Source organism: Saccopteryx leptura, chromosome 5, assembly GCF_036850995.1.
Source record: "Saccopteryx leptura isolate mSacLep1 chromosome 5, mSacLep1_pri_phased_curated, whole genome shotgun sequence".
In the NCBI taxonomy this organism is placed as follows: domain Eukaryota; kingdom Metazoa; phylum Chordata; class Mammalia; order Chiroptera; family Emballonuridae; genus Saccopteryx; species Saccopteryx leptura.
Window position 1 is genome coordinate 69,791,920 of NC_089507.1, and position 13,475 is coordinate 69,805,394.

General features: G+C 40.9%; 1 pseudogene; it reads right to left on the reverse strand.

Annotated features, from left to right (window-relative positions):
- Positions 1 to 13,475, reverse strand: part of LOC136405318 (broad substrate specificity ATP-binding cassette transporter ABCG2-like) — a 56,083-nt pseudogene that overhangs the window by 20,541 nt on the left and 22,067 nt on the right.

Here is a 13,475-nt window from a genome sequence, read left to right on the forward strand (position 1 = left end):
TCTTCCCATAGAGACTTATAGTTCTTATGTAATAACTGGTCCTTTCTTTCTACCATGTGCAAATGTATATATTGTTAAGTTTCTTACTTCAAAACGATATAAAAATAAGCATTTTTTTATGAAAACTCCTCTTAGAACTGACACTATCATATAAATACTCATTTATAAATTAAATAAAAAATACCTACAGCACTCATGAACTATAAAATCTGTATTGACTTATGCTAAAGACTTAATGTTGTGTCCCCCCAAAATTCATATGCTGAAACTCAATTCCCAAATGTGATGATATTTGAAGGAGGAAACTTTGAGGAGTGATTAGGTCATGAGGGTGGAGCCCTCATGAATGAGATTAGTGGCTTTATAAAGAGAATGCCAGAGAGCTTGCTCCCCAATTCCACCATGTAAGACAGTATAGAGAAGACAGTGAACCAGGTATTGGGGCCCCAACAGACAACAAATTTCCTGGCACCTGATGATGGACTTCCCAGCCTTAAAAACTGTGAGAAGTAAGTGATTGTTGTTTAATACAGCTAGCTTACGGTAGTCTTGTTATAACAGCTCAAATGGGCTAACACAACTGCCTGACCAGACGGTAGCGCAGTGGATAGAGTGTCAGACTGGGATGCGGAAGACCCAGGTTTGAGACCTCAAGGTCGCCAGCTTGAGTGTGGGCTCATCTGGTTTGAGCAAAAATTCACCAGCTTGGACTCAAGGTCACTGGCTCAAGCAAGGGGTTACTCGGTCTGCTGAAGGCCCATGGTCAAAGCACATATGAGAAAGCAATCAATGAATAACTAAGGTGTCACAATGCGCAACGAAAAACTAATGATTGATGCTTCTCATCTCTCCGTTCCTGTCTGTCTGTCCCTGTCTATCCTTCATTCTGACTCTCTGTCTCTGTAAAAAAAAAAAAATAAATAAATAAATAAATAAAACCAAGTCCCAAATGGGCTAACACAACTGATATATTATATATATATATATATATATATATATATATATATATGCTGCTCACAAAAATTAAGGAATATTTCAAAATGATTATGAAGCAATAAAATATCCCCTTTTGTGAGCAGTATACTAGCAATATCTATTCACAAAGCCACATTTAAATAAGCTACCATATTACTACACTTCAGTCAATTCAATTAGGCAATAATCTATCACTCTTGACAGATTCACGTACCTTCATCATCTTCATCCTCTCTGTTTAACACCACAGCAGAGGAATCTCCATTAATGACATCCAGAAAGAAGTCTGCAGGGTTATTATAGGGCTCACAGTGGTGACCTTCAAAAGGTGACAAATTAAGTACACAAGGAAAACAATACACATTTTACAACAACAAAAAAAAAAAGCAACTTGGGACTAATGCATTTCAAAGCAAGGCAACATGCATAGGCAGCTAAGGCATAGCAGGACCATGTTTGAGAGAAGCCTAGCATGTATTCTGTTTTCTGGGATCAGTGACCAAGCGACTGCCACAACGGTAGTACCCACTTTAGCAATGGTTCCTCCTCCATCTACTAAATTCAGGCCCAGGCCATCATCTATTATGCTGCTATAACTCCAATACAGAGAACAAATCACCAGAGCAGCATTCTCAAGAGGACATGACCAGCATAGCACACCTGCACTCTTACCTTGACTTTTTGTGCCTAATCATCTGAACTCAACTTAGCCTGTAGCCTAATTCTTAGAATCACCTTCCCTATACTCCCCAGGCCCATTTATGACTATTTTAATAAAAAACAACAAAAACAAAATTTAAAAGATAGCTAGAGATTAAGAGTATAGTTGGAGTCATGGAGCACCATCTACATTAATGTCTAAATACTGATAAAATGAAGCAGATTACATGTACCATAAAAGACATGACACCTTCCCATGTCAAATAAAACCAGGTAGCCCAGAACTGTCAAAAATGTTGGCACACCAAAGTCAGACTCAGAAGTAGCCACTTTACTGACTGGTAAGTCACTCATATCCACTCGATCTGTAATCTAATGTTATAATAAAATCAAGTAGCATCTCCAGAAACCATCATCAAGGCAGACCAACATCTTATGCAAGGGAGAAAAATAATACAGTCTGATCTGTTAAATGCTCAAGAAGGCAAAAGATTTGGGAGAGAAGGAAAGGGCAGTATTAGGCCTTTCCAAAAATGTTCAACTGAAAAATAATTGAATATGAGGCCAATACTATATTTATTGACCTGTTAGGAAATGGATACCAGAACTGGGAAGCAGAACAGATATAGGCCCAGTAGAAATAGTCCTATACATACACAGAGTGTGCAACCATTCTCAACAGGACCCAAAAGAGACCTAAATAACAAGCCAGTGCTGCAAAATGAGGAAAACTTTTAGCATCAAACTAACCAAAGATGTTCTGAAGCAATAGAACCCATATTATCTCTGCTAAAATATCATACAGCACTCCTGTCTACCTCCCCTGCTCTCTTTCAGGATTCCAATAATGAAGGATCTCACTGCAGGAAAAGGCAACCGTACCAGCTGACGCAAAGTATCCCAAGGCCTCGTGAGCAGGCCCGTGGAACATTAGTCTTCCTGAGGCCAATAAGGTGAGGCTATCAAACAACTTGAAGATGGAATAACGAGGCTGATGAATGGAGAATATGATGGTTCGTCCCTGTTTAGACATCCTAAGGTGAAAGTGAGAAAATAATGAGTCATTAAACATCTGAGTTTTGTACTTCTTAGTAAAAAAAAAAAAAAAAAAAAAAATGTTATTCCTGCCTTTACCTCAATTATTCCTGTTTCAACTTGATTTACTAACATCATATATCATGATATCTTTCTGATAGTTAAGGGATCTAAATTCAACACTGTTATGAAAGACTGAAGTTTTTTAAAGTGTTTTCCATAAACAGTCTAGAATCCAATAGAACATTAATTAAAACGGCAGATTCTTAGACAGTCGCCCCGGAGCTATTGGGTCTAGGGACTCCATGTTTCTAACAAGCACCCAGGTAACTTGCAAGACACTGAAGAACGAGAGCTTATTATGGACTATATATTAAAGCAATGGTTGTATGCCCCATTCTCCTTGATCACTGAAGAAACCTGGCTCCGTAGAAATTGGTGTTTGTTCTTCTGTCCTAATAGTAAAATTAACATTATTGAATACTTATTATGTCTTTGTTAGATACTTTATAGTTAACCACATCTGTGAAGAAAGATTTGAATTTGTTCAAACATTGTGAACAAATTCTCAGAATATTGTTATGAGAAAATAAGACAATACTGGAAGTATCAACTGCTTTATAACCTTAGTTTTATGCATAAGGTTTAGAGCAGTGGTCGGCAAACTCATTAGTCAACAGAGCCAAATATCAACAGTACAACGATTGAAATTTCTTCTGAGAGCCAAATTTTTTAAACTTAAACTATATAGGTAGGTACATTCCTTATCAAGGTAGCGCCCGCACATGGTATTTTGTGGAAGAGCCACAGTCAAGGGGCCAAAGAGCCACACGTGGCTCGCAAACTGCAGTTTGTCAACCAAGGGAGGGTTAAGCAAATGGCCCTAAGTATCACAGTTGGTAAGGGGCAGGGCTGGGATTTCATGGCCCATGGCCAAAATATTATTAAATTGCCCTTACACAGAATTTATTACTTATGGGTTAAAGAAACAAAGGCCAAAGCACTATTCAAAAACTATAATAAACTATTTTACTAATAGAATCACTTCCATAAAAGCATATTCTAAGCACTTACTATATGCTAGCAGAGAGTATAAGTTTGTTCTAAGCCCCCAAAACACATGCCAGTAAATCAATCATTTCAATTCAATATGGAATAGAAATAACTGAGGGGGTTCCTTATAAGCAGAATTGGAGACCATAACCAGTCTGTAAATGATATAAGACAGTGTCAAGGGGGCCAACAGGAATAAGCCACGAAGAAAGAGAAAAGCTAGTCAAGGTGAAGGAATATAGAGAACACAGTGTGCGATGACAAGGTCTATTCAGGAAACTGCAAGTAGTTCAGTGTCATTCAGAGTTGGATTGAGGAGTAGGGAGGAGAGAGACTACATAAAAAAATGAGGCCATGCCTGACCAGGCGGTGGTGCAGTGGATAGAGTGTCAGACTGGGATGCGGAGGGCCCAGGTTCAAGGCCCCAAGATCGCCAGCTTGAATGTGGACTCAAGCAAAAGCATCTGGTTTGAGCAAAAAGCTCACCAGCTTGGAGTCAAGGTCTCTGGCTTGAGCAAGGGGTTACTCGGTCTGCTGTAGTTCCACGGTCAAGGCACATATGAGAAAGCAATCAATGAACAACTACGATGTTGCAACAAAAAACTAATAATTGATGCTTCTCATTTCTCTCCGTTCCTGTCTGTCATTCCCTGTCTATCCCTCTCTCTGAGTCTCTCTCTGTCTCTGTAAAAATTAAAAATAAATAAAAAAAGAGGCCATGATTAATCCCTTTATTTAAAAGCGGGAACTTCAGTCAGTAGGCCATAAGGAGTCGGTCAAGAATAGGATGCAGGGAAGTGGACTGTTCTGAGAGCCTTGCTACACCAAGTGTGGTCTGAGCACCAATGGCATCAGGATCAATATCTCCATTAGAAATGGAGAATCTTGGGGTCTACCTCAGAGCTGCAGAGACAGAATCTGCATTTAACAAGACCCACGTTATGAGTGTAAGCAGTGGAGCCTGGGAAGGATTAGGTTAGAGCTCTCTGGCATGAAGAAAGATGCTTGTGTTCTGTGAAATGTACTCTAGAGCAGTGGTCCCCAACCCCCAGGCTACGGGCCGGTACTGGTCCGTGGGCCATTTGGTACTGGTCCTCAGAGAAAGAGTAAATAACTTACATTATTTCCATTTTATTTATATTTAAGTCTGAACGATGTTTTATTTTTAAAAAATGACCAGATCCCCTCTGTTATATCCTTCTAAGACTCACTCTTGATGCTTGTCTCGTTCACGTGATACATTTATCCGTCCCACCCTAAAAGCCGGTGCGTGAAAATATTTTCTGACATTAAACCGGTCACTGGCCCAAAAAAGGTTGGGAACCACTGAAGACCTGTGCGGACTTAAAAGGCAAGGATGACTGAGAAACCAATTAGGCTTAGAAAAACATATTTATGCAGAGGAATCTAAAACAGAAAGGAAAAAGAGATACCGCTGACTGCAGTCGATGGATTAAATGGCAGCAATGGTATCAATGTGACTTCCTGGCTGGGATGTGTGTCAGGTAATCATGTAAAAACAGTGCTATGGCCCTGGCCAGTTGGCTCAGTGGTAGAGCGTCGGCCTGGCGTGCAGAAGTCCCAGGTTCGATTCCCGGCCAGGGCACACAGGAGAAGCGCCCATCTGCTTCTCCACCCCTCCCCCTCTCCTTCCTCTCTGTCTCTCTCTTCCCCTCCTGCAACCAAGGCTCCGTTGGAGCAAAGTTTCCCCGGGCGCTGAGCATGGCTCCGTGGCCTCTGCCTCAGTCGCTGGAATGGCTCTGATTGTGGCAGAGCAACGCCCCAGATGGGCAGAGCATCGCCCCCTGGAGGGCATGCCGGTTAGATCCCGGTTGGGCGCATGCGGGAGTCTGTCTGACTGCCTCCCCGTTTCCAACTTCAGAAAAATACACACACACAAAAAAAAAACCCCAAAAAACAAAAAAACAAAAAATAAAAACAGTGCTATGATTTTTGAAATTACACTCCAGAGAATTTACAGATGATACGGAATAATAGAAATAGATAGATAGATAGATAGATAGATAGATAGATAGATAGATAGATAGATGAAATTATAGGACAGAGCAAAAGCAAAAGCAGTTAGATGCTAAGGGTTAGAGAATCTAGATAAGAGGATATGGAACTTGCTTTATAGAATTCTTGTACCTTTTCTCTAAGACTGAAACTTTAGAAAAATTTAATATAACAAAAGATGTCAAACCACTTGACTTTTTGAAATTTCTTTGATTGACATCATCCTCTCATAGTCTTTAATTTTGATAAAAGGAAATGCTGTTTCTTTTACTCCATTTTTCCATTTTTTAGGCCTCAAATTCTAGAACTCATCCTTTCAATACTCACATTGCACATCCTATTCATGAGCTAGTCTAATGGGTCTATCTTCAAAATAAATACAGAATTCACCCACTTCTTACAGTCTCACCACACCCATGCTAGTCAAGGCCATAGTCACATCTCAGCTGAGCTACTACAGGCAGCCTCTTGTCTGATTGCTTTGTACTTGCCCTTGCTTATCTGTGTGGTCTTTTCTCTACACAGCTGCCACACCTCCCTTCTAAACTCTCAAGCTTCCCAGGTCACCTAGGGATAGTAAAGGCCAGTTATTGCTTTTTTTAGTGGCTTATATAGTCACACAGAGAGTATACGAGGACACAGTGAGAAGACTGCTACCTACAAGGACAGAGGTCTCAGAAAAAACAATCCTGATGCCACCTGGATCTTGGATTTTTCACCCCCAAGAATGAAAAAAGTTAATTTCTGTTGCTTAAGCCACCCAGTCTGTGGTACTATGTTATGGCAGCCTGAGCAAACTAATTCACTGACCAACCCCACTCACAACTCACTGGGTTCCATTCCCTATGTCTTGAGTTTCAAACACATTACAACTGGTCTGTTTCAAAGCTACTGGCTGTTCCCTCCAACAAGACATCCCAATCTCTCACAGCTCAAATGGCACATCACTGCATCTTCCCTGGTCATCCTGTTCTGTCATATGGCACTGCCCTAACCCTGACACATCATCTTCCCTATGCTCATAGCTTGCTTCATTTTTCTTGAAACATTTACATTTGTTAACTGATTATTCCCCTCCAACAAAGAAGAAAGAAATGTTTGTGTGCTATGCTCACTGCTAAATCACTGGGAGCACTAACAATACCTTGTACATAGTAGGTCATCAGATACTGCACGAATGTAAGGATAATGTTCCCATAGCACTTACCTCTTCAGGAGCAAAAGGACAGCATTTGCTGTGCTTGAGTCTAAGCCAGTTGTGGGCTCATCCAGGAACAAGATGGACGGATCGGTGATGAGCTCCATTCCAATACTAGTCCTTTTCCTTTCTCCTCCAGACACACCACGGATGAACTGAGTTCCAACCTAACACACAAATGTTATCATTATTAACAATAACAACCACAGCCACTACTGTCTGTTGTGCTCCTAACACGAGCTAACCCTGTAGAAGCACTTTATTTCATGTCCTCATTTATTCTAAACAGCAAATAAGTGAGTACTTGGGAGAAGAGGAGGGATTCTCCTACTTAGACAAGCTAGCTGAGGCTCAGTTCACAGCTGGCATGTTGCTAAGCCTCGTATCACATGCAGGCTTTAAACAATTCCATATGTTCCTTATCAAGTCAGATATCTAGATTTAATATCCTAAGTTAGAACTTACAGACATGGCCCTGACATAGTGAAATCACAGCCTAAAAAAAAAAAGATAAAGATAGGAGAGGACTAGGCAAAAGATCTATAATTTATTAGTCTTCTTACATCCTTCCCTATTTCCCCCTGCTCTCGGGAAAAAAGTCCTCAAGTGACTCACAAGAAGAACTGGGCTTTGGCAGCTAAGAAAGTTCAGTTTCTACATCCACATCAGCACCTCTTACACCATTAGGCTCTCCAAATTGACCCTGTCTATACCCCAAGTCACTGTAGAATTCCTGACTCACTTTCAGACAAATGCAGAAGGTACAGTATTCTACAGGGTGTAAGTATCACTGGCAGGAGGAAGGGAGAGGGGAAGGGTGGGGGAACGAAGGGAGACAAAGTGCCATAAGAAAGAATATATATAGGAAAACAACTTGAATGCTACACAAACTAGAAATAAACATTGATTTCACTGAAGATAATTTTGGAAGACAAAGATAGAAAAGTGAAACATACGGAGCAAGAACCTTGGGATTTTCGTCATTTGTGAATTCCAGAAATACACTTCCAGTGCAACAGAACAAGTTCCCGGGAGGAAGAGAGGAAGAAAAGCTACAAGGGTGAAGAGAGAACAGAAAGCAGGAGAGTTAGTGAACAGACACTGAATGAGACAGTTAGTGTGGGGGAGGATCAAGAGCTGGAACCACAGGAAGAGGCACGTGGTCTTAGAAAGAACGCTAGCCCACACTGACACACTGCACTTCCGGGATTGGGTCATCTTTTATTTTCTTTTCCTGGTTAATTTCCACCTCTCTATTATATAACTGGTTATTGTTCCCATCGTCACAGGAAGCAGCCACTTTTGACCATACGCTTTACAGAAAACTTCTGAATACGAGTTACACTATCCACACAGGGGAGGTCCTATTTGCTGGTGATGATGCCATCGGTTTTATTCCACATTACCTTGGAATCTGCCACTTTAGCCAGACCTAACTCTTGAATGACCACGTTTATCCGTTCATTTTTTTCATGATTCGTCATAGTGGTTGGAAGCCGAAGAGCTGCTGAGAATTGTAAATTTTCTCTCACTGTCAGAGTTCCCATCACAACATCATCCTTAGGACAAAATGGCATTTTAACAAGATATATCAGTCTTCAATATACTGTATATAACTTCATCCACAAAAATGACATATCCAAGGGAAAGTTCTAGCTAATGAACATACAATTATACAAATAACTCTGTATTTGAATAGCTACAAAGCCTGATCAAATAATTCTCACCTGAATAGAACATAGATAATTATGATGACTGTTAGCAGACATTTCCAAGTTGCTTTATACAAGATTTGTCAAAATACTTTTCTAAGCTAAGGAACAGAGATAGTTAAAGGTAGGGGAAAGTAAAATAGTAATATCTTTTAGAAATATAATAACTAGAATTGATATTTTTGTTCTCACAAGGGTCATATTCTAGATTCTCCCTGCCTTTTCATTTCACACTATTCTATATCTTATGGGAGATTATAAAATGTTGTCAAGAAAGTTGATTCTATGCTTATATTGTATAATTAATCAGAAGCACACTGAACTATCAGCAAAGGAACTTGTTCACATAAAGCCAGAGAAATCTAAAATGAAAATCCATGAATACTAAAAAAAATAAATAAATAAAAAATCCATGAATACTTACTTGTACCACGTAACCTGAGTTACATTTGAAATTGGCAGGTCGAGGTGCTCCGTTTATCAAAACATCTCCAGATAATCCTTGTGGATCTTTCCTTGCAGCTAAGATATCTAACAACCTATAAAAGGACATATCTATTGTTGTTGTTGGTTTGTCTCTGACTCAGTCTATATCTCTTAGCTATTCAGAATTCAAATTTTGCACAAGTTAGAAAATTAACAGATCAAGATAGTCTAGTATTCAACTATAATTGTGTATTTTTTTAATTCCTCAACTTTCTTTATTTTTTACTCTGTGCTACAATAAAGCCCAGAAACATGAAAGCAAGACACTGTCAGCTGATCCACAACAGACCCCCCAAATTGCCCTCCAGGCTGTCTGACGTAAGGGTCCCAACACATAATGTGCTCCTTTAGCTGAGACTCAAGCCTTCACTGATGCCTTTAATCCATCTCTCCGCTTTCAATTTTGTCCCCTTCCTTTTCCTTTAGTTCAAGTCATAGCTGACAGCTGTAGGCCAATCACCTAATCATGTCCTATTAGACCTACTAAGACTTCCTGCTCCTCAGGACAGAACCACAGCTGACATAACTGCACGCCGTCCTTAGTGCCTGGAACCCAACTAGACATGCAGCAAATCCTCGTCCAATACTTGCCCATGTAAAAGTGATCTTTAAAAGCACATTAAAACTGCAAAGGAAAAGCTCACTGATACTCTGTTATACTCACGAAGATTTGCCTCCACCTGTGGGTCCCAGAATGGCGTTGAGGCCAGGTCTCATGATCCCACTGTAAATGCAGAAACAGACCGATTTACTGGTTCCCTTGAAAACTGCTTCTACTAATACACACAATGAAAGTTGATGAAATCAGACAGAAAACAAGTATAAACCAGTCTTAAAGGAAAAAGAAACTGAATCATCAATTAATAGAAGTCTAATAAACAATGAATGTCATCACTAGTCAGCACCTATATGAAAACTGGCTCAGGTCCCTCTAAATTCCTTTCACTTATTATCTAAACCACTAACACTCTTTGGAAAAGGACTCACAAACTTTTAGAGTTCCTTGAAGTAAAAGTTTCTGGTAAAATATCTGTTATACTTACTTCTCTTAACACAAGGTAAAGTGCTACACAGGTCTTCAGTGTTTGTTGATAAGTTTTTCAAGTCACCTCATTTCTACCTAGTCAAGTTCTACATAAGTAAATAGTCAATGGATTTCTAGAAACATCATTATTAGCACTCTCACTCATAAAATCTAGTCATGTCACGGAACAATGTATCTGAAGTAGAGATTCAATGGCTTGAAAAAAGCACCTCAGACATTAAAAAGAAATCACCACCAGTTCTAACCCTGACCAAATTCTTAATCCAACTGTAAAACTAAAACATATGCCCTCAAACTATATCATCTCTATAATTTTCTTTCTTATAAAGTGTCAGCCAAATAGACTTGCAAATTCTCAAATCAGATGTGGGAGACGCCACTTTCTATCAGGGATGACCTTTAAGGATGTACAGATGTGGCTGAGACACTGCTTGTTCCAGACAAATTATGGAGATGTTTGAGGGTAGGAATATTCAGATGGAGGGCAGGAAGGTATAGAATATTAAGGCAGAGTTGACTGTGCTGAGACTCAAGAAGAACACAAATACGTAGTTGGAATTTTACTCTGAAGGTAACTAGATGCCAAGGAGAGTGTCCTGGAGTAAGGAGAATAAAGAGAGGCCCATTGCAGTGACACACAGATGGCAGAACAAAGGTCTGACATAGCCCTTTCTAAACCCTGCTGCCTAAGCCCAATCTCTGTGGAACTGGTAGGGAAATCAGAATTTATGCCCCAGAGAATACAGTATCTATTCCAGGGGAAGGTGCAAAGCGGAGGCTGTTTCATTCCCAGGTAAGGACTTTCACAGAGGCAAATACAATGATTATACAACTGCTGTGAGTGATTGACTTCACAGCGCAGCTGGACACACTGCTTCAGCCGGGAGCACATCAGCCGCACATCAGCCTCTTGTGCTTGACCTGTCACAAGTGTGAAGCGCCCGGTGGCTGCTAGGGTGAAATGGACCTTCCACATTGCTTATTACCTGAGGTTCCTCTCACTGAAACACTGGGCAGATTCAGTGATTTGGGTAAATCAGACGTGAGCTCTAAAACAAAAAGATACCTATTCTTTCAGGAGCTTTCCTCCCTGGAGTAATAAGATTTAGTAATGGCTCGGTGAAGTTTCAAGATGCATTTATTTATAGCTCTTACTGTATCTTCTGCAGTAAGAAAACCTTTCCAGGCCCTGGCCGGTTGGCTCAGTGGTAGAGCGTCGGCCTGGCGTGCGGGAGACCCAGGTTCGATTCCCGGCCAGGGCACATAGGAGAAGTGCCCATTTGTTTCTCCACCCCCACCCCCTCCTTCCTCTCTGTCTCTCTTCCCCTCCTGCAGCCAAGGCTCCATTGGAGCAAAGATGGCTCGGGCCCTGGGGATGGCTCCTTGTCCTCTGCCCCAGGCGCTGGAGTGGCTCTGGTCACGGCAGAGCGATGCCCTGGAGGGGCAGAGCATTGCCCCCTGGTGGGCAGAGCTTCGCCCCTGGTGGGCATGCCTGGTGAATCCCGGTCGGGCACATGCGGGAGTCTGTCTGACTATTTCTCCCCGGTTCCAGCTTCAGAAAATTACAAAAAAAAAATGAAAACCTTTCCAGGTTTTAAAAATATCTACTCAAATAAAGACCAAGCCTCCCTAAATGAGTAACCCAAATTGCAATATGAGTGCTCTAAGACCAAGAATTTTACAGGTCCCTGAGTTGGCTTCCTTTGGCACTAAACCCTAGCATTACAAAAAAACAATGGGTGATCATAACTGCATGAGTTTCAGTTTAGAGCAGGGGCTAGTTTTCCCTCCACTAACTCAACACAATTATTCTCTGTCTACAATGTATGTAGAAGGCACTCTTCTAAGCCATGGGTCAGAATTTGTTTCAAAAACCAAGTGCTCTTAGAACCGAGCCACACTCACCCATTTATGTCTATGGCTACTTTACTGCTATAGTGATAGAGTTGAGTAGGTATATCATCAGAAATATTCACTATCGGGCCCTTTAAAGTTTGACCTCTGTTCTAGTCCATAGTCTACAATTCCCTTGTTGCTTCACCACATCCTCTTTCAAAACACACCCTTATTTATTGCTTTATAGCATTTTCAAGTCAGGGAGTCTCCCTCACTATCCTGGAAACCCTGCCAACAAGCACTGTGACATCTTTTATCCTCCCTTCCACAGCATGCAGCACAGTGGTCTACCAAGGACAGACCTGTGAGTATTAAATACATGAAATGAAACCTAGCTACAGGATTCCTGTCCCATTTATTACATTTTAGCAATAATGGTAAATCTCATTTAATTGGTAAGAAGTCAAAACTGAGTGCCATCCCCACAGCTTGTAGCATCATTCTTCCTTACCCTGCCCTAAACACGCACGCACGCACGCACATACACACACACCCACTCACTCTCTTCTATTTCTGTCTCTGCATGCCCTTGGCCCTCCAGTTTAGGACAAGGGCAGCCATGTCTTCTCATCCCTCTAGCACAGTAGAACAGCACAGTGAAGTGTTCTTGGGGAATTGGCTAAATCCCCCATTAAACTGCTGAGAACAGAAGGCATACGTCTTTCACTAGAATCTTGTAAATGTCAGTTTCCTAGTAGACATCCAAATCTGTTGAATAAATGAGTCTTTACGTTTTCATAAATGACAATCATTTAGTAAAAAAACATTTTCAATAAAAGTAAATTTCAAGAAGTACAAAAAACTTATGGAACTGACGTCATAGAAATGGCACCGTGAGGAGCGCAACTAAAAAAATCTCCCCAAAATTTCAACAAGTTCATCCACCAGAGACAGAAAAATCTATCCTTGGAGCATCTGAGAGTTCCACACCCTGAAGGCAAAGTGCTATCAACAAGACCACCCTCAGATGCCATTAAGAAAAAGGAAATGAAATATCATGGCTACAAAAGAAAGAGAAGTAACAAAGATAGATGTGGAAAAATCTATGAAGAAAAAATTTAATATATTGAAAACCTTGGAGCTAAATGACAGAGAATTTAAAATAGAATCCTAAAAATCCTTTGAGATATACAAGAAAATACAGAAAGGCAATTTAGGGAGCTCAGAAAACAACTCAACGAACACAAAGAATATATTACCAAGGAAATTGAAACTATAAAAACAAATCAGCCCTGGCCGGTTGGCTCAGTGGTAGAGCGTCAGCCTGGCGTGCAGAAGTCCCAGGTTCGATTCCCAGCCAGGGCACACAGGAGAAGCGCCCATCTGCTTCTCCACCCCTCCCCCTCTCCTTCCTCTCTGTCTCTCTCTTCCCCTCCCGCAGCCGAGGCTTCATTGGAGC